The sequence below is a fragment of the Poecilia formosa genome, unplaced genomic scaffold, assembly GCF_000485575.1.
Source record: "Poecilia formosa unplaced genomic scaffold, Poecilia_formosa-5.1.2 Scaffold371, whole genome shotgun sequence".
In the NCBI taxonomy this organism is placed as follows: Eukaryota; Metazoa; Chordata; class Actinopteri; order Cyprinodontiformes; family Poeciliidae; genus Poecilia; species Poecilia formosa.
This window is the reverse complement of record NW_006800310.1, coordinates 380,458-406,728: the sequence shown is the minus strand read 5'-3', so window position 1 is coordinate 406,728 and position 26,271 is coordinate 380,458. Positions and strand designations below refer to the sequence as shown.

General features: G+C 38.2%; 1 protein-coding gene across 1 annotated transcript in view; it reads left to right on the top strand.

The window, feature by feature from the left end:
- Positions 1-26,271, top strand: part of LOC103154055 (plexin-B2-like) — a 119,594-nt gene that overhangs the window by 27,328 nt on the left and 65,995 nt on the right. The window contains exon 2 of the mRNA XM_016662385.1: positions 6,837-6,880. The gene's annotated coding sequence lies outside the window, so the exon portion shown is untranslated. The remainder of the gene's footprint in view (positions 1-6,836; positions 6,881-26,271) is intronic.

Below are 26,271 nucleotides of genomic sequence, written 5' to 3'. Positions count from 1 at the left end.
TTTTTTATCCATCATGTCAGAAAAAATTTTTTTCTTATTTTCTCAGCTGTGTAATTAGAGGTTATTTTCCGTGGAAGATTGTTTGTATCTGCTGTTATATAAGCTATTATTATTCTGGCTTGTTTTTATGCTGTCCAGCTGCAAGAAAATTGATTTTGCTTTAAATTCTAATCAATGGAAATGTGCTTCCTATTGTAAATTATTTATGAGTAGAAACTGAATCAAATTGAAACTGTGCTCCAGGAGATTTTCCTCCTGACGATATAAAACTAGTTTGTTGTTGACTTGAGTCAGATGATGGTCTGTATTAGTGAGGCTGGGACAAATAAACCTGCAATTTAAAGTCCTAATAACCCACAGCTATGATTGGTTTGAAACTACCGCTGCCATTTATGCTACTGTTGGATACATAAAGTTGTATTTTATATAACCTCTCAATTTCACACCGTATGTGGAACAACATATCTGAAGCATTACTGCATACAATTTTCAGCGATTCAGTCTTGGAGAATTTTGTGCATCTGGCTTGAAAATATTTTTCATTTTTGTAGCTTTTTAAATTTTATTTTTGTAAATATAGATTGTTTTCTAAAGCAGCTTTGTAACTAATACACATTAAATTACATCTATCTCTTAATAATTACCATGATTAGCATGTTGTCATGTTGGTGTTTATTAAAAAACCTTTAGATTTCCGTTGCAAAAGTAAAATTTTTATAATTGCATTGCTTAGTGGTGAAGCAAGTTGCTTCTTTTCCCATGTTTTCCTTGTTGTGTTGCCAAGTTTCTCTCCAACTTCAGCAGGGGGTATTTTCCTTAAAATGATCACACTTTGGAACAGAAACCATGTTGGTGTTTGGAAAAGCAAAACTTTGAGGTGAAACCAGAAATGGGACCAAAAGGAAAGAAGAAAACTGGCATATATTGCAACTGATAATGTTATTGCAATATTTATAAATGTTATCACCAGACAGGGCTTCAATATTTACCAAAGTTATTGTCGTCTCAATATGTATCGTTATCGACATTGCAATACTTGCCAACATTATTTTAATCGCAATATTCACCAGTCTTATCGTCATCGCAAAATTTACCAATATTATTGGGTTTCTAACATCCTGCAGATCTAATTGATGCTTATTGTCTTATTTAAATGAAGTCTCTCCATCTTGATCCTGGTGACTTCGACTCTGAAATCCACAGTCGCATCAATAACAATAAAATCCAAATTTTTCTGCTCGGTTTTGTCTTCTCCCTCAGCCTTTCCAACCTTTCAGGGCTGCAGAAAATCAATGCCAGCTACTGGACAGTTCTCCACTTGGATAATTACATCTGTTTACTGGCCATTCGCTCTCCTCCTCCAGTGGATGTGAACATGAACCCTGACGCCTCTTAGGCTGATAAAGTGTAAAGCTCTGTATCGTATTTCCTCATCTTGGCACCACCAGCCTTCCAGTGCTTCTCACCTGTGAAAGTACTTTTCAGCTGATAATGGTGGAAAAGTTCAGGTTGTCTATGATGCACCTGATATATAAAAATAATTTGTTCCATTAAATTTCTTGCATTCCTCTGAGCATTGATGTTGCTGATTTAACAACTGGATGTTCTCCTGTCTTCCGGCGAAACTCCGAGTCCTGATACCATCTGGCATCCATGTTGCATACCATCCATCTTTTTTCCTCTGGATTTCCCAGCTTTTCCCACTCAGCTATCCGAAGCATCATAATAAAGAATAGCGCTCAGGGACGCGTCCTGGCGCTGCAATATATCACTGTCGCATTTAAAGTTTTTTCTTCCCTCCAGTTCGCATGCTGTTCAGAGCTGCACGAGTTCTCTCAGTGCAGATGAAAAGTGAGAAAGAGCTAGCCTTGAGTCGCAGAATGTGAATCCACAGCAGAATTTTATCATTATGCGCTGCATGTATTTCCATAATGAAACCGCTGGGGAGAAAAAATGATATTGATACCAGAAAGAAGTGCTTGGCTTTAGTCTTTGTGCAGGTAGTCTTCAAAGGCCCGCCGTAAAACCTCCGGATTTTAATCGGATGCTGTGCAGACGCCTCGTTGTAATTATGTCCCAACATATTCCCGCCTGCAGAGACACGTGGGTGGAGGGTGGTCGTGTTTGTGTCCAGCTGGTGTCTCCTCAGGGCCGCTTTATAAGCCGTGTTTTATCACATGTGGGCCACAGGTATGATATTTACACAGATGTCTGTTGGTCTGTGTGTGTTTACTGCTTATCTTTTCCACACTCTTCACGCAGAGTTACTTTGGTCTCAGTTGGATGTGAAAGGAAATCTCTTGTCTGCAAAGCTTCCACTACAGGCACAGACCTGTGCAAGTGTGTAAATGAAGCCTTTTCTATGCCACAGTGGATTAACCACTGGGTCTGATCTGCAGCTCTGAGGCTGAGAGAGAAACCACCAGTGGAAAATATTCACAGCAGATAAACAGAGGGGAAAGAATGGGACGTTTCCTACCAAACAACAACAATTAATGCAGTTACGGCTGCTTTAATAGTCAATTTGGAAGTAATTTTCTTTAATCTGATTGTCGTCTACTGCATGAAAAGTGGAGCAGAGTTTTTATAGCAGGTCTGGTCTGATTTAGCTTATTTCATCAGTTATCTGAACCACAATGTTTATGGTGTGTTTTCACAAAATAACAGCAACTGTAAAAACATTCAACTGCAACTTTTAGTAATCGATTAATCGATTATTCTTAAAAGTAATCAATTAATCAGATTTTAAAAATTAACTGCTTAAGCTTTTGTATACATTAGAAATTGGAAAATTAAAATATGCAAATAAATACATATTTCCTTTATAATGTGAAAATAAACATTTTATTGTGTAAAATGTAATAACACTCTTAGTAAATCTGAACCAGCTGAAGCTAAATTTATTTATATTTTTCGTACAGTTTTTGCTTAATTGCTGCTCTGAATGTCTTTTTGCCAAATGGCCCTTTTTGAATCTTCAGCTAACACTTAATCGATTGCTAAATTAGTTGATTATTTCAACCGATTAATCACCGTTAATCTGATTAATCATTTCAGCCAAGTAAGATATAATTATAGCAGAATACTGCAAGTGAAAAACATCAAAATGCATCAGGAAATTGATAAATTTTTTATCTTAACTTTGCCTGATTATTAGTGATCATCTGCCAGAAACAAGATTTATTTTTTTTCCACCATAAACCACAGCTGATTCATTTCATTTGCATGTAAACCACTAATAAATGAACAGCATATTCACCGTGTTTCATTGCAGGAAATGTAATAATGTCATATTATGTTTTGCAATCTTTTCTTTTTCTGTGCTAAAAGTAAAGAATGACTAAGTTTTGTCCTTTAGAGGAAGATATGAAGGTTTACACCTCCAGATTGCCAACTTCTTTCTTTTCTGTATAAGTCGAAGCTGAAAAACATGTTGGATGTTTTAGACAAGTTTTTTTTCCTCAGATTTACCTTTCTGAGCCTTCAGGGAGGAGACAAAGGCTTTTGCATCCAAATTAAGTGCTCAGTTTCCCACAGTGCTCTCAGAAAGCTGCAGACAATTCTGTTTTTTATGCTGCTTTAAAGAAAAGCCATTTCTCATTCTTTAGCTGTAGGCCTGATTAAAATATTCAGGTTCACCAAGAATCATGAAACAGTGCAGGCCTGCGGCTGCCTGACCAGATACTTAATCAGAAGAATCAGCATGCTGGGAGTTTCAGAGGATGATCTAAGCTTCCAAAGTAGAAGTGGGTGGTTTGGTTTGCAGAAACTATTTATATATTCAGAATGTGGCCTCTGGATCCAGCTGCTTTCTGTGCTCAAAGCATGAAGAAGCTTGTTTTCAAACTGGCTCTGCTCTTTGTTCAGCCATGCCAGACTGTTACTCAGTTCACTTTCAGTGTTTCTCAGCTGTTTTAACTTAAAGAAGTAAAAACGTTTCATTGGTTTCATGGAAGTTATCTGGCCTCCCAGCAGCTGCAGGCCAGGTTGATGCTAACGTTTCCTACAGTGGGTCTTAGTCACACCTGCAGCAGCGGCAGTGAGTCCAGATGGTTGTTTACCTGTTCAACAGGTGAGGTAAAGTCAGTTAGTTTTAAAAAATATCAACGTAAAAACTGATTGAAGTATTTACTAACAATATTAAGTCATATACATCAGACAGTCCTTTCACAGTTTAGCTTGTTTTGTGGAGCATAAATTCAAACCAGACTTTTTCAGATTTTTTTTTTTGTTGGTAGAAAGAAAGTAAATTGGTATACAGCAGTGCTCGCATTACGGCTGGATATTCATTGTGATGAATTTCAAGTTTTGATTCATTGTTCCCATGATATTCCAATTAAAACCCCCCAAACTGTCCATATTCTTTCTTTATTCCATCTTTGTTCAATGAGAGTATCTAGAAATATCACGACGTTTGAAAATATGATTAATACAGTAAAATTGTTCAGTTTAGTGATGCAAGTCTGACTTTTGTATATGATTGGTGTCCTGGAGAAGCACATTACAAATGGGAATGTTTTTTAAGAGCTGTCTGTGTGTTCTGTGAGAACCACACCTAAAAAAGGAGTAAAAAATAGTTTTTTTATCATGATAAAACTAAGTCCATATCGCTGACCACTGGTTCACGTATACATAATTCTCATGTGATGTCACACTTAAGTGAACTTTGTAGCTGGCAGCCATCTTGGTAGGCGGTTGCTATGACAACAATAAACAAGCCACAAGCTTAGAACTAGCTCTTATCTCCTAACTTATCAACAATTTAAATACATTCCAAATTTTACTCTGTTACAATATTCAGTACTCTACCCACCTCTGTGCCACTCTAAGTGAAATATTGGTGCTGTACTAGCAAGATGAATGTAGCTAACGAGTTTACGAGGTCGTTAACTAATCATAGTTGGAGATCGGAGGCGGCTGGTCCACACCGTCTCATACGGGTCGATCCCGACAGCAGCCATCTTGTTGAACTTTGGTTTCTTTTTGTGATCTGCGCTGCACTTGCCTACCAAGATGGCGCGGATCACTTCTGGTTCAGACTTATGGGAGTCGTAATAGTTTTTGTTTCGTCTGGTTAAAACCATTTAATATTTTTATTTCTGATGCTAAACTGTTCCTGATTTATCCTCCAGTCGTTGTCCACACTTTCTGCTGCTTGTCTTTTTAACCTCTTGTATTATTTTGAACTGTGCTCTCCATATATAATGCATGCAGTGGATCGACTTCTGCTTTTATTGCATTATTTATTTTCTAAAGCTGCAACGTAAAGTGAACAGCTGATATGAATATTTACTGCATCTGCCAACAGATTCCCGGTGCTGCCAGACTTGCTGGGTGGCAGCATGACGTGTGCTCCGCTCTTGTTTTATCTGGCCGTGGTTTCCTAACGTTTCATCATCATATTCCCGTTGTGATTTCCTCCTCACCTCGCCGCCTGATTCCTCGCCGCTGGTTAATGAGGCGAAGGCTTCATGTGAGGCGGCTAAGCTGCCGCTCCGCTCCGCTCTCAGGCTGCAAGTTCTCAGATAAAGAGAGCATGCACAGCTGATTTATAAGGCTCCTCCACTTCTACTGTGAGCCTTTTAGCTGATTTAAACAACTTTAACTGTAATAAACTATCGTGACAGGGAATGTGCATCAGCCTGCAAATCACAACCCGGCGTTTACAGTCTTTGTTTGCTTTCCGGGTGTTTGTCTGTGTTTTCTCTGCAGCTTTTCAGGTTTATACGTTTACCTCCCTCCCATGTCTAACACAGCCTTCCTGCCTTTCTCTGTAAGCTGAAGTCATTTGATGCCGGCGTCGATATTAACTCCTCCTGTTATTGGATTTCCATCCAGAAGGCTCCTCCTGGTGTTTCCACAGCGCCTCGGCTCGTCTGTAACTGAACATCAAGCCGGAGAGAGTTCATCTCATTGATGTTAATCAGGTCGGCGGCCATTATTATCATGGAGGAAATCAATGAACATTGCAGAGCAGCATCAATTTATTACCTGGCTGCTAGCAGATTTACAGCAGCTGGGGCCAGTATAAATATGAACATTATGACATGATGTCGTATTACAGCAACAGATGCTTAAAGGTATAGCGACTTATTTATGGCCACTAAAACGTTTCCCAGGACGTTCATATCTGCCACATTCAGTCTGAATAAATGTAACAAAACACCTGTACTTTAAACTGTTGAGGAAAAGGAGCCTTTCAGTTTGGTTTGACATCAGAACCAGAGGCGACGTCACACTGTGTGAGAGAGAGCAGTCGGTTTTACTTTGCTAAACTGGGTTTCACTGATATTTAAAAGCAAACAAAATAATTAGAAGTCACAGCAAAAGCTGTATTATATAACTTTTATGAAAAATATGTTTTTTACATATTAATTGAAACTTTCAACATGTTACAGTTGGCTATGAGACAAATAATCTGCAAAGAGATCAGAACCGGTCCTGCTGGTGGTTTTCTGTTACTCTACTGCTGAAGGAAATGAATGTGTGAACATGTTTTAATATAAAACAGTTTTTTTTAAAGTTGCATGTCTGTTGACGTTCTCAGAAATGCTGAGTCAGCTCCGGTCCGCTTCCTTTTGCATCATTTCGCAGTAAAATGTGATGTTTTGTCTGGTTGGGTTGAGTCACAGTGGGGGCAGCTGGAGATGACCTTTGAACCCTGGTGTTGATGTGTGATCTTAGATTACATACGCCTACATGCTACATATTAATGAATAATGACACGTTGCTCTGTTCTGGAAAACACTTGAAAATCTGTGGCTGTAATTTGATTAAAGAATATTTTGAGTTTTCTGTGAACAGAGAGAATAAAAATGATTTTGTCTTTTGTGCAGGACAGCGAGCCGCTTCATGTCATGAGAGGCTGAAAACTGAACAGGTGAGGAAGACGGTTTTTTTCTGTCTCTTTTGTTTTTCTCTTTCTCCGTCTTTCACTGTCCTGTTCCTTCTCTTTTCTTTCTCTTTCTCTCTTTTTCTTTGCTTTTCTCTCTTCCTCCCTCTGCTGTCTTTATTTTTCGACAAGAAAGCTTTAAAAGTTTATTCTCAACTTCGCCACAGTCTCCAGTTAATGAGTTGCACCAGGTTATATTACAGTTCCAGTGTTTTTACCTCTACGATAAAATAAAGAGGGTTTTCTCAAATTATCCTCCCATTGTCAATAAATGGCTGAATGTCTCTAATGAAGCTGCACCCAGAACCACAAACTTTTTATGGCCATTAGTGAGAGTCTGGTGTATTTTTAGGAGCCAAGTTCATTTAAATTTAATTGTTGTTTGAAGCAGACTCAGATTTGAGGCACCAGGTCAACGATTGTTTGTTTGGAATAAAATTACCAGCATTTCATCTATCTGACTCTAAATGTCTGATTTAGATAAAGAAACGTTCACAAGAGATTTTTACTAAAGAGTAAAGGGTGTATGTATACATTTGAGCCCTTTTATTTGCAGTCTGTGTAGGCTGGAGGAATTTCCTCATGAAGTTATGTGTCATAAAACCCTGAAGACGCGTTTTATCATCGTTCCACCCTTAAAAAAATGACTCAATCTTGGCAAAGAACCAGTTCTAGTGACAGAAACAACTGGTTCCAGTTTCTTCAGCTGAATCGGTTAAATCAGGGGTGTCCAAACTTTTTGCAAAGGGGGCCAGATTTGGTGTGTTAAAGATGCAGGGGGCCGACGTCCTCGGAGGTTCTTTACATAGAACAGCAACATATTTAAACACATGTCAGCAAGCCATTCTGTTTTACATTTGCTGTTTTATTTTAACTTGAGCGATCTTAAGCATGTATTTAGTTTCATTTGAAACAAGCATATCATATGCAATTGAATATTCACTTAACTTCACTTTTTAACACTAAATTTGACCCCGGGCCGCATTTGGCCCCCGGGCCGGACTTTGGACACGTCTGGGTTAAACGGACCACAGACGACACGGTTTGCCCTCATGGTCTGCATGACAGGCAGTTATTGATGAAGGCTTTAAGGCATTTAGGACGTTGTTAAAGCTGCTTTCTCTTCTCTTCTTTAAGAGAAATCTGGTTTCTGCCTCACTTCTGTTATTTTATAGATAAATCGCTGAACTCAAACAAAGGCCTCCTGCTTCTCTTTCTCTTGCTAACATCATATAAAAGTTTGATAAGTCTGAAGTTGCTGTGTCAACATGTCTCTGCAGAGCTGCTGCTCTTATTTCAACAGACTGTTTCTGTGCAAACACATCAGAGCCTCTCTGGCTGGTTTAGAAACGGACCGCAAGAAGATCAGGCTGATAATGGCTCCAAGACAGGAAGTAGTTCTGCTGTAAAGAAAACATTTATTAACCCCCAAAGATCTCTGAATATCTGAGTGTTTACCAGACTTATGTGCAGCAAACAGAATAATTTAGGCTGGAAATTTTCTGTATTTTGTCATGTTTGTTGTCAGAAGGATACGTTTTCCTCTGAAAGCTCAGTATGGATTCATCTTTTAATAGTGTCTGTTTCTCAGGAGACTCTGCTACTAAAAGGATTTCCATGTTACCCAAATATCAATTTAATGTAATAACCACGATCTTAACCTCATGCAACACTATGCAAACGCTCAGTGAAGATGCACTCACCTTCAGATGCTGGGTGCTTGAAAATCAAACTGAAACTGATGACATCACCTGATTAATCACTTTACTCTTGTTGACTTCTGCGATGCTGCGTTCGATGGACAGTTTAAAAAACTGATGTTTCATTAGCACAGGAACTAAACAAGGTGACGTCAGATTCACTCCAGATGCACGTCTTTAGTTTAGAGGAAACAGGAGTGGAGGTGAACAATTAATCATGATTAACTTAACTGGAGGAAACAGTTAAAAATGCCATTTGCTGAAAGAACAACATATTCAGAGCAGTAATGAACTCAATACTGTACAAAAATAAAAACATTTCTCATTTAAGACAATAAAACACATCTTTACCTTAATCTACTCAGAAATCCTCAAGTCTCATTTTTAGCTTTGCCTGATTAAAATTTTGTAACATAAAAAAAAATTAAATCTCCTATTAAGCACCTTTTGCTATCAATTATTAATCAGTTAATCTAAGAAATAATCAGCAGGTTTGCTGAACTTTGACAGAAGAAACCAGAGAATGACAACAAATGTGACAAAATACAGAAAATTTCCAGCATATTTGATAAATGTTCAGATATTCAAAGAGTCTTTTCCTGTTTTGTATCTTTTCTCAGCCTGTAAACTTCTGGAAGAGTCTTTCTCTCCAGAAAACTTTAGAAAAAGTCAAATTTTCCTCCAACTTCCGTCTGTTTAAGTTTAAATATTAGGCTGCCGTCTCCCACAGAATCACCTGAAATCTGCAGCAGGTTTCCATGTTTGCGCAGACGCGGTTCACTTCGTTGCAGATTTCGCCCTGAGGGAGGGATTTCTGTGGCTGTAGAGAGGAGATTGAACGCCTACGTTTTGTCTTGGTGGAGACGTTGCATCCTGCGGAGAGCGATGAAGGACATTGTTCCCAGTTAGTCGGTGGATCGGGTTTATGAGGGAATCTGTGTTTGTTGGATTAAATATGCTTTACATTTTCATCACACTGGATGAATTTGGCTCATTTTTTAAAATCATAAAATAGTGAGGATTTTTCAGCAGCTTTTTCACTACGAGGAGTATTTTCTTTTCAGTATTTTTAGAGCAGAATTATGAGCATTATTACATGTAGAGCATCTCTGATAATGATGTCCTAGGAGATGGTGTCATGGCATCAAACATTTGAGCAGCACAGATCTATTTCAGGGGAAACACTGTGGGGGAAAGAAGGACCTGACTTCCTAAAAAGTAAATGACATGTCCTAAATATTTTAAGCACAGCTTCTTCTTCATGACTGAAAAAAAAAAGCAAACCCAAAGCAAAGTTTCTGTTTTATCTTTGAAGCAGAGCGTGGAAAGGCGGCAGCTCTTCCTCTGCTGGTGAATGACCTTCCATTATTCCTTCAGGGCCTTTCTACCAATTTTTAATGATGTTTTGGTTAGTGAGATCAGACACGATCATCTGGCCAGCTGTTTAATACATGAATTAATATTTGCTTCCAACTTTGTCTCCGTTTGTTAAGGGGGAAAAAAAGTTTTAGAAATCACATCCAGCTAATACAGGACCTGTCTGACAACATGAAGTAGGGTCTGAAAAAGCAACACATCAAAAAATTAAGAATGGATGAGAAACAGTCATTCAGATCAACTATTTAATGATAGTTAGTGATGCCAACAGTTCCTCTGATTTTGTCTCATTTATTAAGAAACTCGTTGCTTAATTTTACGTCAAGACAGAAAACGGATCATTCTGCACTGACTGCAACTCGTCTACGATGGACATGTTCAGCACATAGAAATAACCCAGTCATGACGAATTAATATTTTCATATCGGGACATAACTGGATCAAACCAGAGGTTGGACCGGCATAAAACCTGAGTCGAAGGTTATCCCAAAGTTTCTACTGGTACATTTAGACAAAGATCTGCTTCATCTTTGTAGTTAATTTTCTCTTCATTTAATTGAAGAAAACTGTCAGCCTTCCTGCTTTAATTGAATCCAGATATTTTAGTAAAATGTGCAGTTTCAGAGATATACAACTGGATATCATCGGCGTGGGCATGATGGGGAATATCCTTAAAATATAGAACAGGACAAAGAGGAAACGGGTAGAAAAGAAACAACCAAGGCCCCAAATCAGAGCCCTGTGGAACATGAAAAGTACAGGAAGGGGTTTGTTTGTAGATGTAGCCAAGAAGGTTGATCTATCAGACAAGTGAAGGTGATTTCACACCTAATAGTCCAGTAGAATAAAGTGCAACATTTCCAGCTACTGTGGTGCTTTCCCTCTGCTCTGAGTCAAACCAAACCTGTTCCCCTCCTGGCCTGTGGGGGCGCTGCACCAAGAACCACTGAAGGGAATGGCACAAAAAAACCTCTGAAGACACTGAGAGCAACTTCCTTCTTCAGCAAGAAGATGGAGACCCGTCAGATTTTAGTGGGTGGATGATTTCTCTTTAGTGTTTGTCTAAAGACCACAAGTCATTTCTCCCGCTAGCGCTAGGCTGACACGTTTGTTTCGGTTGTATTTACCCAGAATGCCCTGCGCTGTAGTCCACTTCCTGCTTTTGGAGTGGTTTCTGGTCCACTTGGCTTTCACATATGCATTCAAACCGAACCAGAATCACTTCAACCAAACCCAGACCGAGGTTTGTTGGCACAGCAATGGTCAATTTTGGCCGATTACACGTTCACACCTCCCCAAACGAACCGGACGTCCTAGTCAAACAAACTGGAGTTGGATTAAAGCAGACTGAACAGAGCCGGTGTGAATGCACCCTCTGTCAAAATGTTGCAGAAGTAAACAAATTTCCATGAGTGAAATCTATATCAAATGTCGAAATTTGCACAGAAGCATAAAGATAGGACATGCTGGACGGACTCTGTTCTGGACTTTCCTCCAGAACCTTTTATCTTTGTGATAAGTGAAAAAGATTTTCTGACTTTTTGACAAAACATGTTGAAAGAAAACTCATCTGAAAGATTCACAGATCTTTGTGTTGCTGTGCTCTCCTGTCGGGACTAAAGGGTTTGTGATCTATTCCTAGACGTCTTTAGAAAGTGGCAGCAGACACTGAAAGCAGAGATGGTTACAGGAGAGAGGTGGGAGCAAGCACATCTGGTTCTACTCAACATGACTGAGATTCCTCAGAGACGGGGGGAGCCGGAGCGAGCGAGCGAGCTGGTCTCCTACACCACCGCCTGTCCGTCCCAAAGGACTTCGGATCAGAAACAAAAATCCAAGACCTAGAAAATCTGATGCAACCAAAGGGTGTGGAAACATTTCAGACTCTGGACTTCAATCACACCCACTTCTGTCAATTCTAATGTTCTTTTCCACGTTTCAAAGTGGAAAATATTTTCATGATCCTTCCAGCTTCTTCCTGGCAAATCTGCAGCTAAACATCAGATTTTTAGGACAATCCAAGAATTCCCAGACAAGACTAAAAACAACCCGGAGACTGAATTTATTAAACCTGCTACTAAAGTTAAAACAGATCAAGGTTGAATCCACTGGAGTTGCACCAAATCATCTTAAACAACTGGTCCCTGGTGTTTTTTTCCATTCTAGTAAAAGTTTTTGGTCTTTATTATCAAATTTAACCGAGCTAAGAGGTAAACCAGCACCAGCCTTTCACTGGGAAACAATCATCTGTACCAACATCATGATCATTAGTAGTTTGATTTATTCAAGTTTCCAGCAGTTTCCCTGTAAGCATCTTAATGTTCTCTGGTTAAAAAGGTCAAACCACAAGTGATCCATCTATCAAGACAGAAGAACCACGTTGGGGTCAATGGAAAGTAATGAGCTTAACGACCAAAAGAAATCTCTAAAAATACACCAAAGACGACTGACGTCTGTCAACAACATTGAGGAGTGACCTGCCTGACCCTTGGACTGATAGCCAATCAGGGAGGAAGATGAGGGAAACACAGAGAGGAATCCAAAATACAGAAGACTAAACAACTACCACAGCGCACCAGAAGCTCTGGTGGACATTAGAGACGTCTTTGTATCATTTTTTTGTTAAAAATACTAATCAAACTCGGCATTGGTTCTTCCCAGTCGGCCATGTTTGTTTACCTCAACTCACGTTCAAGATTTTGAAAAATTTCCCATTTGACGTGAATGTTGGTGAGTGAAATTGGTTCATGTGTGACGAGTTAATCCTGCTGTGTAACTCAACACCACACTGTACAACCAAACCTGTTGTAGCTAAGATTTTCATCGTCATTTGTGTGATCTCTCAGGTTTTGAAAATAGTCAGATAATTTACCAGCCTTGTTGTGTGAACCAAACAAACAAACATGTTTGGAAATTTTATGTTTTTATAAGTTACCTTTAGAAATTTATTATAAAATGACAGAGTCATGGGTGGATAATTTACAGTGTCCCACTGTTCAGGACAGGGCATCTTACTTTATGACGTTGTTTTTTCCTCATACATAGGATAACATGATTATTAGGTAGGTGATGCCATCAGTTTCAAGCATTCAGCATCCCAAAGTGAGATCATTTTCACCAGTCCAGATTGAGTGTTTGCTAAAATACCACTGCAATTTAGTTAGCATTTTTCACACTAGTCCAGATGAAAATGTTGGACCTTCTGGATGACAAGCAGCTGAGCTGATGCAGTCATACTAAAGATGACCTTAAATATCTAGAAAGAAGATTTATGGACATAGTGACCAGAGAACATTGAGGAATTTAGAAAATATGTAACTGTAGTGTTAATGACCTGCTTCTGTCTGATTTGTGCTAATCAGACAGATTTATTTTTAAGTTAAAAGCAGCCCCTCACACCAAGGCCACCTCCACAGAAACTAATCGCGCATGCAGAAGGCCTTTAAAAGAAATAATATTCCAAACACACAATCTAATCAGAAAAGAACAGCAACCTCTGAAAGCTGCAGCAGTGGAAATCTTAACTTGTCTCTCTGTGTGCCAGAGAAAATGAAATGCCAAGCCTGGCTAAGGACATAATGAAAAAGCTATTATCAGCATAAGCTTTCATCAGCACAGCATTCAGCCGTGTTCAATACGAACTGATTCTCTCATCTCGTGCCGTTCCAATCTGAACGCTGGGATATAATAAAGGAGGTGAGATAAGAACGAAAGATCACTTTTTTCCAGCTGAAGACATGCATCAGCACATTTACTGATGAGCCGGAGCTTTCACAAACAGACGCTCTCGCAAAGGCCAAGACAATCAACGCGCCGTCGTCGCTTTAATTCACGAAGCAACTCTATGCATTTAAAAATCTAGATTTGCTTCCACTTTTTGTCCCGCTTCTCATTTTCCTTCCTTTATTTTGCATCTAATTATTGGCATTCTCTTCAAGTCTCCATCCATCAGCCAGGTCCAGAACTACAGTCTGAATTCAAATGTAGCCTCCTCATACAATATTCACAGCTACTCTGAATAATGCATATTACGATACAATATTCGAACTATATTCAGGGTGTATTAGGCTCTAATGAAGACGGGCTGATGTCTATGAAGGANGTCAGAACAATGCTAATAGTGCTAAAAAAACAACAGGTAGTGGTATTAGATGTAACTAACCATGTTACCGCGGAAACATTGCTAACAGCTAAAAGCTACTTTTACCTCCATTTCTAGCTGGAATAATGACGGTAATGATGCTAATAGCTACGGTTTTGGGTGCTAACTGTAGTTCATGCTAATTGTGCTAACAAACGAAATGACCACCAGGATTTGAACACAAGCTTTTATGAGTCCTAGTGTTTTTGTAACTCTGATTATAGATGATTATTTGTGTGTATCAAAGTGTTTTAAATCTTTGCCAAGTTCTCCTGTTTCAAGTTCACAAGTTCACGTTTATTTTGCACAAAGTGTGTTCAAATGTTAAAACCAACAGCCTGAATGTGATTAGGTTCCCTAGAGACACGGTGAACAGTATGGCGGATGGCTCTGACCTCATGGGTTCTTAAATACTTATTTAATTTTGACATAATGTGTAACAAGTGGCAATTTGTCGGATGAAGTTAATGATGCAGCTTGTTTTCCCTGCTTCTTCCACCATCAGTTCTTGTTTCCTTTGTCCTCCTCGTTCTTCGGCATCATGTGTATTTTCATCCCAACCTCGTTCTGCTGAGTGCCACCATACAGCAACTCTGAGCTTATTGAATAAACCACAATCCTGCTTCAGAGAGCCTGGAGGACAGATTAGATTTCACTCTGTTTACTTTCCCTCCTGCGTCTCCTGCTCAGTGTTCTGTGACCATCCACTCGCATCGTGTAAAACTAATGGAAGCATGTCCACCCATCCACAAACACGCATGCGAGAGACGGTGAGGGTCAGCGAGTGTGAATGGAAATCTGGGGTCATCTTTGTTCAAACTGACCGGGCTGCAGAGCAAATGCAGGCTGATAAACATTTGTTATTGGAAAATTGCCACAAACAAAATAAGATGGAAGTTGGGGTGAAAACGGTAAATGTTTGATTTGGTTTCTGATTAATATTTGGAGCCTCGTTCAAGATCTTCCAACGTTTTCCAGAGTTTTTGGTGTTTCAGTGTTTAGTAGTTGATTGTAGGCCTGTCAGAACAAGCAGAGCATTTGGTTTGCAGACACTTCATAATTCATCTTATTTGTTGTTTCTGTTTATTTATTTGGGATATTTAAAGTGTCTTCCAGTTCCTGTATTAAATGTTAATTAGAATTTAAATTTAAAGTTTTCTTGAATTATTATGCCATTATTAACATTTTATTACTTGGAAATGGTCTCAAAACAACAATATTATCATTTATCACAATAACTTTTGAGACAATTTATCGTCCAGTAAAATTTCTCATTGTGAATAAGAAGGTTAATTATTCTGATAATTAATTGGATAAAAATAATTGGCACATTCTGCAGACCTATTGTTTAGCCACTAGAGAAACATTAAAAGATGCAAATAATTCAATAAAAATCCAATAAAATAAACATTTTATTGTCTAAAGTGCAATAACAACATTGGTAAACACTTGATAATTTGCATCAAAGGATACATCTGCATTGTCGTCGTCATCTGGGTTTACCCAGAATGCCCTGCGTTGTAGCCCACTTCTTGCATTCAAATCTCCCGAGTTCACTTCAACCAAACCGAGACGGAGGAACGCAAACGGACCAGAGGTCGATTACACGTTCACATCTCCCCAAACGGACTTTCTAGACAAACGGACTGGAGTTGGATTAATTTGCGAGTTGTAATCTGCTGCAGAACCCGAGAGAACAGAAGCTGAAGTGAGTTTTCATACCTGCAGGAATCTGTGGCTCTCTGGTCAGGCTCTTATCTGCCTCTAAATCAAGATGTCGGCTGCTCTCGGGGGGAGCGGGACGTGTTCTGACTGTTTGTGTGTCCAGATTTCTGCTGGAAGAAGACGCCTCCTGTCAAACATGATTCATTGAATTAGTTCCTCAAAACCCCGAGAGCGCTCCGTGTTAAACTGAGGAGATGGATGAATAGGCCAATTGTTGCTAATTGGCAACAATTGGCCTAATTGTTGCCAATTAGGCAACAATTAGTTGGCCTAATTGTTGCTACGACTCTTCTGCTACAGTTCATCTATCTGTGAGATCGTTTCTAAGGTCGCAGTGTTTGGAAACTGCGGCGATGGGCGTCTCAGAAGAGCAGCGGTTTGATTGAAAGTGACACCAAGCAACTTATTTACAATTAAGACGCTAAATGTTCTATTTAAGCAGAAAATGGCTGATTGGAGGCTGATTCTAAGGAGAAAACCAAACACCAAGTTATACATAGTTTTAAAATAAAATCTAATTTTATTTATTCTCATCTCATATTGCTTCTATTTTGGTTAAATTGACTTGATAATAGATAAAAACCATAAATGTTTGAAAGTGGAATCGCCCCGCTGTGATTGGCTAAAATAAACATTATTTAAAAATAAAGCTACAAAACAATCAGGCTGCAGATGACAGATTGCTCTGAGCTGATGAGGTATTTGTGGTTTTGTAGTAATTTGTTTAGTTTTGAACACATAAATCTATGGACATGCATTATTGTGCATGTTTTAAGTCTTTCAATCATTTTCTATGTTGAGCATTTTCACACCTTTTGCTACGTTTTCGTCCAATTGACCTGCAAATTTTGATTGAATTTTTTAACTGTCGCAAAATAATAATTTTAGATTTGAGATGTAGATTTTCTCACTGCTTTTTAATTGAAAATCATTGTTTCTGAATCCATTTTAATCTCGGTTCCTTTTCTCTTTTTGCTGATCTTGTTCAGTAAAACATTTTTAAGCACTTTGCACATAAATGTCTTATTCTGTCAGTTCATTAAGCTTCAGTGAGTTTAACTTTGTTGCAGAAAGCCATCAGATTAACTAATTCATGATTGATTTGGGTTTTCAAAGATCCCAAATGACCTATAAATGAAAACATTATTTATGACAGAATAAATACATTTGATGACCAAACAGACACCTCTGATAAATCTCCCATCTGGTTTCCACACTTTGTTTTTATTTATGCTCTAACCCAGGCTGGACGTGTTCAGTCCAGCTCCTCTCCGTCTGAAAGGGCCAAATAATTTATGACTTTCTTGAATTTCTCTTTAGTCAAGTAGTTCAAAACAGGGAGCCCAAAAAATCTTATCACACAGAGCGAGTAATGGTCGAGTCGCTGGTATTGATCTACGGCCCCATCAAGCCCAGCAGATATATGGTGGTCATTTCTCTGCTGTGGGGCCAAGTAGAAATCTTTGTTATGGCCGTCTTAAAATATAGATGCCAGCTATTAATGAAATATGACTTTTCCTTGTCTTCCCATCTGTAAACTGCTCAGTTGTAAAATTAACATTTTGCACAAAGCTGGGACAGGACGCTGTTTGACTCGACCCAAAAAGACGAGACAAATGAAACGGCAGCGTCTCAAAGTGGCTTTCTGGAGTCAAATCTGCTGCGAGGCAATAAAAAGAATAGTTCTCAACATGGCTGTAAAAAAATATTGATTTAAGAAGGTAAAATTAGCACAGGTTGACGGCTCTCCACAGAGATCTGCATGAATATTAATACTACTCTCCTTGCAGACAGCAAAGTTCATAAATACCTCCAGCTCATAACTTTTTAATCGCTTCCTTCTGACTGATTAAAACCGATTATTTGATATTAGAAATAAGCAGATTCAGTGACGGACAGTCTGGATATGATACATTATGCTTCCAGCAGTCTAATGAGGTTCTGATTGGCCGCAGGAAAGACGAGGTCATAAAGATGGAGAGGGTTTAATAAGACCACCAGCTGGGAAACGAGGCGGTGAAGAGCTTCAGTCAACCTCCTGGAAATCTGCTGAGTCTCGTTTGTTTTTCCTGTCATGTTGGTTCTGAGAGTTTCGTAAAGCGTTTTTAAGCCAGGATTTGATCAGTTTCCAAAGGAAAGATGCACAGCAGGAGCAACGGGGCAACTATTGAAATTTAATGAGTGACGCTGGGTTTGTTGAAATCATTTCATGTTTTTACCCATAACTGGAGTTTTAAGGGAAGAGTTAACATTGAAAATAAATGAAACAAGAAAACGCAGCGATGGCAGGACGTAGAAGCAGAAGGGGAAACACTGAAATGGAAAAATATAAAACACTGATAACTCCTCCTGGCCACTAGGGGGAGCCGACAAAAAAAGTCATATGGGACTGGATGTTGCGATTTTAGTTAGAAGAAAGTTGGAGGAAGGAAGAAAAGCTCCGTTATTCTTCATGTCGTCGACCGTATTAGAGAACAGCAGCATGTTTACGAAGGTAATGTTACCTACTCAAGACTCCGCCTAGTGGTGTGGAGCATATCACCAGAATGATTGTAATATTACTACGATAAAGTTTACGACAATATTTTATATTAAAATATTTGCTATAATATGAAAAAAGCCATAATGAGTCATATTACCAGAATAAAGTCGTAATAATACAATAAAAATTTCATTATATGAAGAAAATAGTACAAGACAAAGCCATAATAATACGAGAATAAACTCATATTACCAGGAAAATGTAGTAATTTTATGAGAACTTCTAAGCAAAAAATGCTAAAAAAAAATAAATAAATTAAGCTTGTACAGTTGTACGTTGGTATCAATTTTACAAATATAGAAAAAAATAATCTTTTTAATTATTTATCAGTAACAGGACTCAATAAATTAGTCATCTTCACCTTTTCTTTAATTAAAATAACTTTTCCTGCTCAGTTTTACAGCTTTTTTCTGGTAACATTGCATCATTATTCTGTTCATATTATTACTTTTTATTCTCGAAAGTTCAAAAGATTAAATCTCTTAGTCTGGCCCTAATACTCCTTTGGAGAAAACAGGTAATTATGTCAAAAACTCATGATAAATATTTTAAAGAGTGGGTGTAATCTCTGCTGCATGCTGCATCATCACCAGATTCAGTTTGTTTGGGGTTGTTTCATATTTTCTTGGAGTGGTAAAGCTCCATGGTGGCTGTTTGGTGATTTCCCAAACTCCATTCTTCTTCTATGGTTTGTATTTGTGTCATTTCCCCCCACCAGATCTCCCTGGTTTCTTCACAATGAGCTTTCCATTATTTATGTGAGAATTCGTCTGTTATTTTCTACCATAAACATCAATTTGCCTGAAGACTTTCTGAGAAAAACACAAAATCTCCACATTTTATGACCAGAGATGCTGATTTTTACCAACTGCCTGAGTGGAAAGAGTGACATTACGGCTTCACATCTCAGCTCAGATGATTTGAAGCGAGTTTCCAAACTAAGAGCTCCCCTGCTGCTGTGACAGGATCTCTGAAGACGGTTTGTGATGTAAAGCCAGCAAAGGAGCGAGTTCATGCTGCTTGTCCTGCCTGCTCTCCAAGGAAAGACGGATCGGCTGCCATGACGGCATTTCAAAGCTGTCAGAGAGGGAAGATGAATACCAGGGTCTCTCTCTTGCTGTGCAGAAGCACCTGAACAGGTATCTGTACAAATCGCAGGATGGAGCTGTTGGTTTCTGACAGAACTTTGCTGATATTTCAGCATCAGAAACCATTTCTCACAGTTCCAGCTGAAAATAAAGCAGACTAAAATATTTATCATCTCAACGCTAAACATGTTGCTAATGCTAATGTTAGCATCCACAGCCCACATTTCTGAAAAGCTCCATGAAGGATCAGGACTTCCTGAACCTGAATTAACAGATTAAAAACTATAAATATCCTTATTGTTGAGCTCATATGTGCATTTATTTAAAAACTTGATCAGAATTCTCTCCAATGAATGTGAAACAGTGTTTTTTTATTTTATGGATGTCAAAAGCTGCCCTGTTGGCACGGCAACCATGTTTTACACCACGGCATCGTTAGGGAGGAAGGCTGTAACTTTTCACTTTTATAGAAAACATTTGACACCAGTAAATCAGATCAACTGCAGGAGAAAACCTAGGACTCAGCTTTAAGGTTATTTAACCGAATGGGTCAGAGATGGGGTTTTACAGCCGTTACAGGCCGTAAATCGTAATTATCTATGACGTGGATAATTGGTGTAAACATTACCAAAACCCTCAATGCAAATATAAAAATATTCGTGGACCAAAATGATGTGATTTGAGTCAAGTTATTGGTGTTTAAACTCCTTTAAATGAAATGTGTGGTGTCGGGAACCAAAAAGCTCCGGAGGAATGCTGTGGATGTTGACGGTGAGCGTGTCGAGGTTAAAGGAGTTCACGTTTTTATTGGTTTATTGGCCTGGCTGGTCCTGGATGAGCCTCATCTTAACTGGTAATAATCCCCATCACTGTGGAGGTAAAGTGATGAAACGCGCTGCCTGATCAGATTTGAAATAATTTATCTTTTTCACCAGAGACCCAGATGATCGCAGCAGCTTTTAAACTGTAACATGACGTGTTTGAGTCACTAAATCTCAGTAAAATCATCTAAAACGGTTTTTGCTCGTTAAGCTTGTAGATGGAGTTTATAGGTGCAGAAATAAAGAGTTTCATCAAGGTCATCTACAAGATGTGCAATTTATTAAATCAGTGCAATTTTAATGGAATAAAACTCTTTAGTGAAGGTAACGGTTTGATATTTCTCAATAAATCAGAGTTATGAATTAGGATGAGTAGGATCCCAGTGATGTAAAACCGTCCAAATAAAAGAGACGGTGAAACCTTGATCTGATTTCTGACCCAATGACTAAAAATCTCAGGAAGCTTTTCATTAGAGATGCACATGATGTATCGTGACTTTTTGGACCAAAACTTCATTTTTCTGCAGAAATCTGAACTTCTCCATGCAGGAATGTGACCCTTCTTTTCTTGATTTGGTCGACTTTTGCGGTTATGGAGGCAAAATATTGTGTTGCATATCTGATAATTGATATGGCTGCAAACGTTGGAAGTTTAAAGAGTTTCTGACAGTTTGAACCATTTTTTATTTAAAAAAGTGGCAGGAAAATCTGATAACTTCTTGTTGTTTTATTGTTATCCTTAATTTTCTTGTTTTATGAATTAAAGTGACTGAGAAAAACCTACAAATCTAGTTTGAGTTACTAGTTTTAAACATGAGTAAATGTCCAAACCATGGATATCAATTGGCTGTAATGCTAAGATGGTTTCCGTTGTTTGTATTAATGGATGTTAAGGTATATTTGGTGTTTGAGCTATTAGAATAGGCAGATATGAGTTTTCAAGAGGAGGTTTGAAGTATTGGATATTTTTGTGGTCAACTGTGGTTCCAAACCCCATAAATATTTTGGGTTTTCTGTATATTTACGTGGAGAAATTACATTCTGCTTGGTTGAAATCAACGGTTTTCCTGCCGTGAAGCTGTGAATCTTTTCTCTCTGAGCTCTCAGTGTTTTTCTTCTAAAAGGTAATTTAGCACTCATGGTCACAGAGAGCAAATGCTACATTTAAAGTTGTGCTTTTTTATCCATCATGTCAGAAAAATGTTTTTTCTTATTTTCTCAGCTGTGTAATTAGAGGTTATTTTCTGTGGAAGATTGTTTGTATCTGCTGTTGTATAAGCTATTATTATTCTGGCTTGTTTTTATGCTGTCCAGCTGCAAGAAAATTGATTTTGCTTTAAATTCTAATCAATGGAAATGTGCTTCCTATTGTAAATTATTTATGAGTAGAAACTGAATCAAATTGAAACTGTGCTCCAGGAGATTTTCCTCCTGACGATATAAAACTAGTTTGTTGTTGACTTGAGTCAGATGATGGTCTGTATTAGTGAGGCTGGGACAAATAAACCTGCAATTTAAAGTCCTAATAACCCACAGCTATGATTGGTTTGAAACTACCGCTGCCATTTATGCTACTGTTGGATACATAAAGTTGTATTTTATATAACCTCTCAATTTCACACCGTATGTGGAACAACATATCTGAAGCATTACTGCATACAATTTTCAGCGATTCAGTCTTGGAGAATTTTGTGCATCTGGCTTGAAAATATTTTTCATTTTTGTAGCTTTTTAAATTTTATTTTTGTAAATATAGATTGTTTTCTAAAGCAGCTTTGTAACTAATACACATTAAATTACATCTATCTCTTAATAATTACCATGATTAGCATGTTGTCATGTTGGTGTTTATTAAAAAACCTTTAGATTTCCGTTGCAAAAGTAAAATTTTTATAATTGCATTGCTTAGTGGTGAAGCAAGTTGCTTCTTTTCCCATGTTTTCCTTGTTGTGTTGCCAAGTTTCTCTCCAACTTCAGCAGGGGGTATTTTCCTTAAAATGATCACACTTTGGAACAGAAACCATGTTGGTGTTTGGAAAAGCAAAACTTTGAGGTGAAACCAGAAATGGGACCAAAAGGAAAGAAGAAAACTGGCATATATTGCAACTGATAATGTTATTGCAATATTTATAAATGTTATCACCAGACAGGGCTTCAATATTTACCAAAGTTATTGTCGTCACAATATGTATCGTTATCGACATCGCAATACTTGCCAACATTATTTTAATCGCAATATTCACCAGTTTTATCGTCATTGCAAAATTTACCAATATTATTGGGTTTCTAACATCCTGCAGATCTAATTGATGCTTATTGTCTTATTTAAATGAAGTCTCTCCATCTTGATCCTGGTGACTTCGACTCTGAAATCCACAGTCGCATCAATAACAATAAAATCCAAATTTTTCTGCTCGGTTTTGTCTTCTCCCTCAGCCTTTCCAACCTTTCAGGGCTGCAGAAAATCAATGCCAGCTACTGGACAGTTCTCCACTTGGATAATTACATCTGTTTACTGGCCATTCGCTCTCCTCCTCCAGTGGATGTGAACATGAACCCTGACGCCTCTTAGGCTGATAAAGTGTAAAGCTCTGTATCGTATTTCCTCATCTTGGCACCACCAGCCTTCCAGTGCTTCTCACCTGTGAAAGTACTTTTCAGCTGATAATGGTGGAAAAGTTCAGGTTGTCTATGATGCACCTGATATATAAAAATAATTTGTTCCATTAAATTTCTTGCATTCCTCTGAGCATTGATGTTGCTGATTTAACAACTGGATGTTCTCCTGTCTTCCGGCGAAACTCCGAGTCCTGATACCATCTGGCATCCATGTTGCATACCATCCATCTTTTTTCCTCTGGATTTCCCAGCTTTTCCCACTCAGCTATCCGAAGCATCATAATAAAGAATAGCGCTCAGGGACGCGTCCTGGCGCTGCAATATATCACTGTCGCATTTAAAGTTTTTTCTTCCCTCCAGTTCGCATGCTGTTCAGAGCTGCACGAGTTCTCTCAGTGCAGATGAAAAGTGAGAAAGAGCTAGCCTTGAGTCGCAGAATGTGAATCCACAGCAGAATTTTATCATTATGCGCTGCATGTATTTCCATAATGAAACCGCTGGGGAGAAAAAATGATATTGATACCAGAAAGAAGTGCTTGGCTTTAGTCTTTGTGCAGGTAGTCTTCAAAGGCCCGCCGTAAAACCTCCGGATTTTAATCGGATGCTGTGCAGACGCCTCGTTGTAATTATGTCCCAACATATTCCCGCCTGCAGAGACACGTGGGTGGAGGGTGGTCGTGTTTGTGTCCAGCTGGTGTCTCCTCAGGGCCGCTTTATAAGCCGTGTTTTATCACATGTGGGCCACAGGTATGATATTTACACAGATGTCTGTTGGTCTGTGTGTGTTTACTGCTTATCTTTTCCACACTCTTCACGCAGAGTTACTTTGGTCTCAGTTGGATGTGAAAGGAAATCTCTTGTCTGCAAAGCTTCCACTACAGGCACAGACCTGTGCAAGTGTGTAAATGAAGCCTTTTCTATGCCACAGTGGATTAACCACTGGGTCTGATCTGCAGCTCTGAGGCTGAGAGAGAAACCACCAGTGGAAAATATTCACAGCAGATAAACAGAGGGGAAAGAATGGGACGTTTCCTACCAAACAACAACAATTAATGCAGTTACGGCTGCTTTAATAGTCAATTTGGAAGTAATTTTCTTTAATCTGATTGTCGTCTACTGCATGAAAAGTGGAGCAGAGTTTTTATAGCAGGTCTGGTCTGATTTAGCTTATTTCATCAGTTATCTGAACCACAATGTTTATGGTGTGTTTTCACAAAATAACAGCAACTGTAAAAACATTCAACTGCAACTTTTAGTAATCGATTAATTGATTATTCTTAAAAGTAATCGATTAATCAGATTTTAAAAATTAACTGCTTAAGCTTTTGTATACATTAGAAATTGGAAAATTAAAATATGCAAATACATACATATTTCTTTTATTATATGAAAATAAACATTTTATTGTGTAAAATGTAATAACACTCTTAGTAAATCTGAACCAGCTGAAGCTAAATTTATTTATATTTTTCGTACAGTTTTTGCTTAATTGCTGCTCTGAATGTCTTTTTGCCAAATGGCCCTTTTTGAATCTTCAGCTAACACTTAATCGATTGCTAAATTAGTTGATTATTTCAACCGATTAATCACCGTTAATCTGATTAATCATTTCAGCCAAGTAAGATATAATTATAGCAGAATACTGCAAGTGAAAAACATCAAAATGCATCAGGAAATTGATAAATTTTTTATCTTAACTTTGCCTGATTATTAGTGATCATCTGCCAGAAACAAGATTTATTTTTTTTCCACCATAAACCACAGCTGATTCATTTCATTTGCATGTAAACCACTAATAAATGAACAGCATATTCACCGTGTTTCATTGCAGGAAATGTAATAATGTCATATTATGTTTTGCAATCTTTTCTTTTTCTGTGCTAAAAGTAAAGAATGACTAAGTTTTGTCCTTTAGAGGAAGATATGAAGGTTTACACCTCCAGATTGCCAACTTCTTTCTTTTCTGTATAAGTCGAAGCTGAAAAACATGTTGGATGTTTTAGACAAGTTTTTTTTCCTCAGATTTACCTTTCTGAGCCTTCAGGGAGGAGACAAAGGCTTTTGCATCCAAATTAAGTGCTCAGTTTCCCACAGTGCTCTCAGAAAGCTGCAGACAATTCTGTTTTTTATGCTGCTTTAAAGAAAAGCCATTTCTCATTCTTTAGCTGTAGGCCTGATTAAAATATTCAGGTTCACCAAGAATCATGAAACAGTGCAGGCCTGCGGCTGCCTGACCAGATACTTAATCAGAAGAATCAGCATGCTGGGAGTTTCAGAGGATGATCTAAGCTTCCAAAGTAGAAGTGGGTGGTTTGGTTTGCAGAAACTATTTATATATTCAGAATGTGGCCTCTGGATCCAGCTGCTTTCTGTGCTCAAAGCATGAAGAAGCTTGTTTTCAAACTGGCTCTGCTCTTTGTTCAGCCATGCCAGACTGTTACTCAGTTCACTTTCAGTGTTTCTCAGCTGTTTTAACTTAAAGAAGTAAAAACGTTTCATTGGTTTCATGGAAGTTATCTGGCCTCCCAGCAGCTGCAGGCCAGGTTGATGCTAACGTTTCCTACAGTGGGTCTTAGTCACACCTGCAGCAGCGGCAGTGAGTCCAGATGGTTGTTTACCTGTTCAACAGGTGAGGTAAAGTCAGTTAGTTTTAAAAAATATCAACGTAAAAACTGATTGAAGTATTTACTAACAATATTAAGTCATATACATCAGACAGTCCTTTCACAGTTTAGCTTGTTTTGTGGAGCATAAATTCAAACCAGACTTTTTCAGATTTTTTTTTTTGTTGGTAGAAAGAAAGTAAATTGGTATACAGCAGTGCTCGCATTACGGCTGGATATTCATTGTGATGAATTTCAAGTTTTGATTCATTGTTCCCATGATATTCCAATTAAAACCCCCCAAACTGTCCATATTCTTTCTTTATTCCATCTTTGTTCAATGAGAGTATCTAGAAATATCACGACGTTTGAAAATATGATTAATACAGTAAAATTGTTCAGTTTAGTGATGCAAGTCTGACTTTTGTATATGATTGGTGTCCTGGAGAAGCACATTACAAATGGGAATGTTTTTTAAGAGCTGTCTGTGTGTTCTGTGAGAACCACACCTAAAAAAGGAGTAAAAAATAGTTTTTTTATCATGATAAAACTAAGTCCATATCGCTGACCACTGGTTCACGTATACATAATTCTCATGTGATGTCACACTTAAGTGAACTTTGTAGCTGGCAGCCATCTTGGTAGGCGGTTGCTATGACAACAATAAACAAGCCACAAGCTTAGAACTAGCTCTTATCTCCTAACTTATCAACAATTTAAATACATTCCAAATTTTACTCTGTTACAATATTCAGTACTCTAC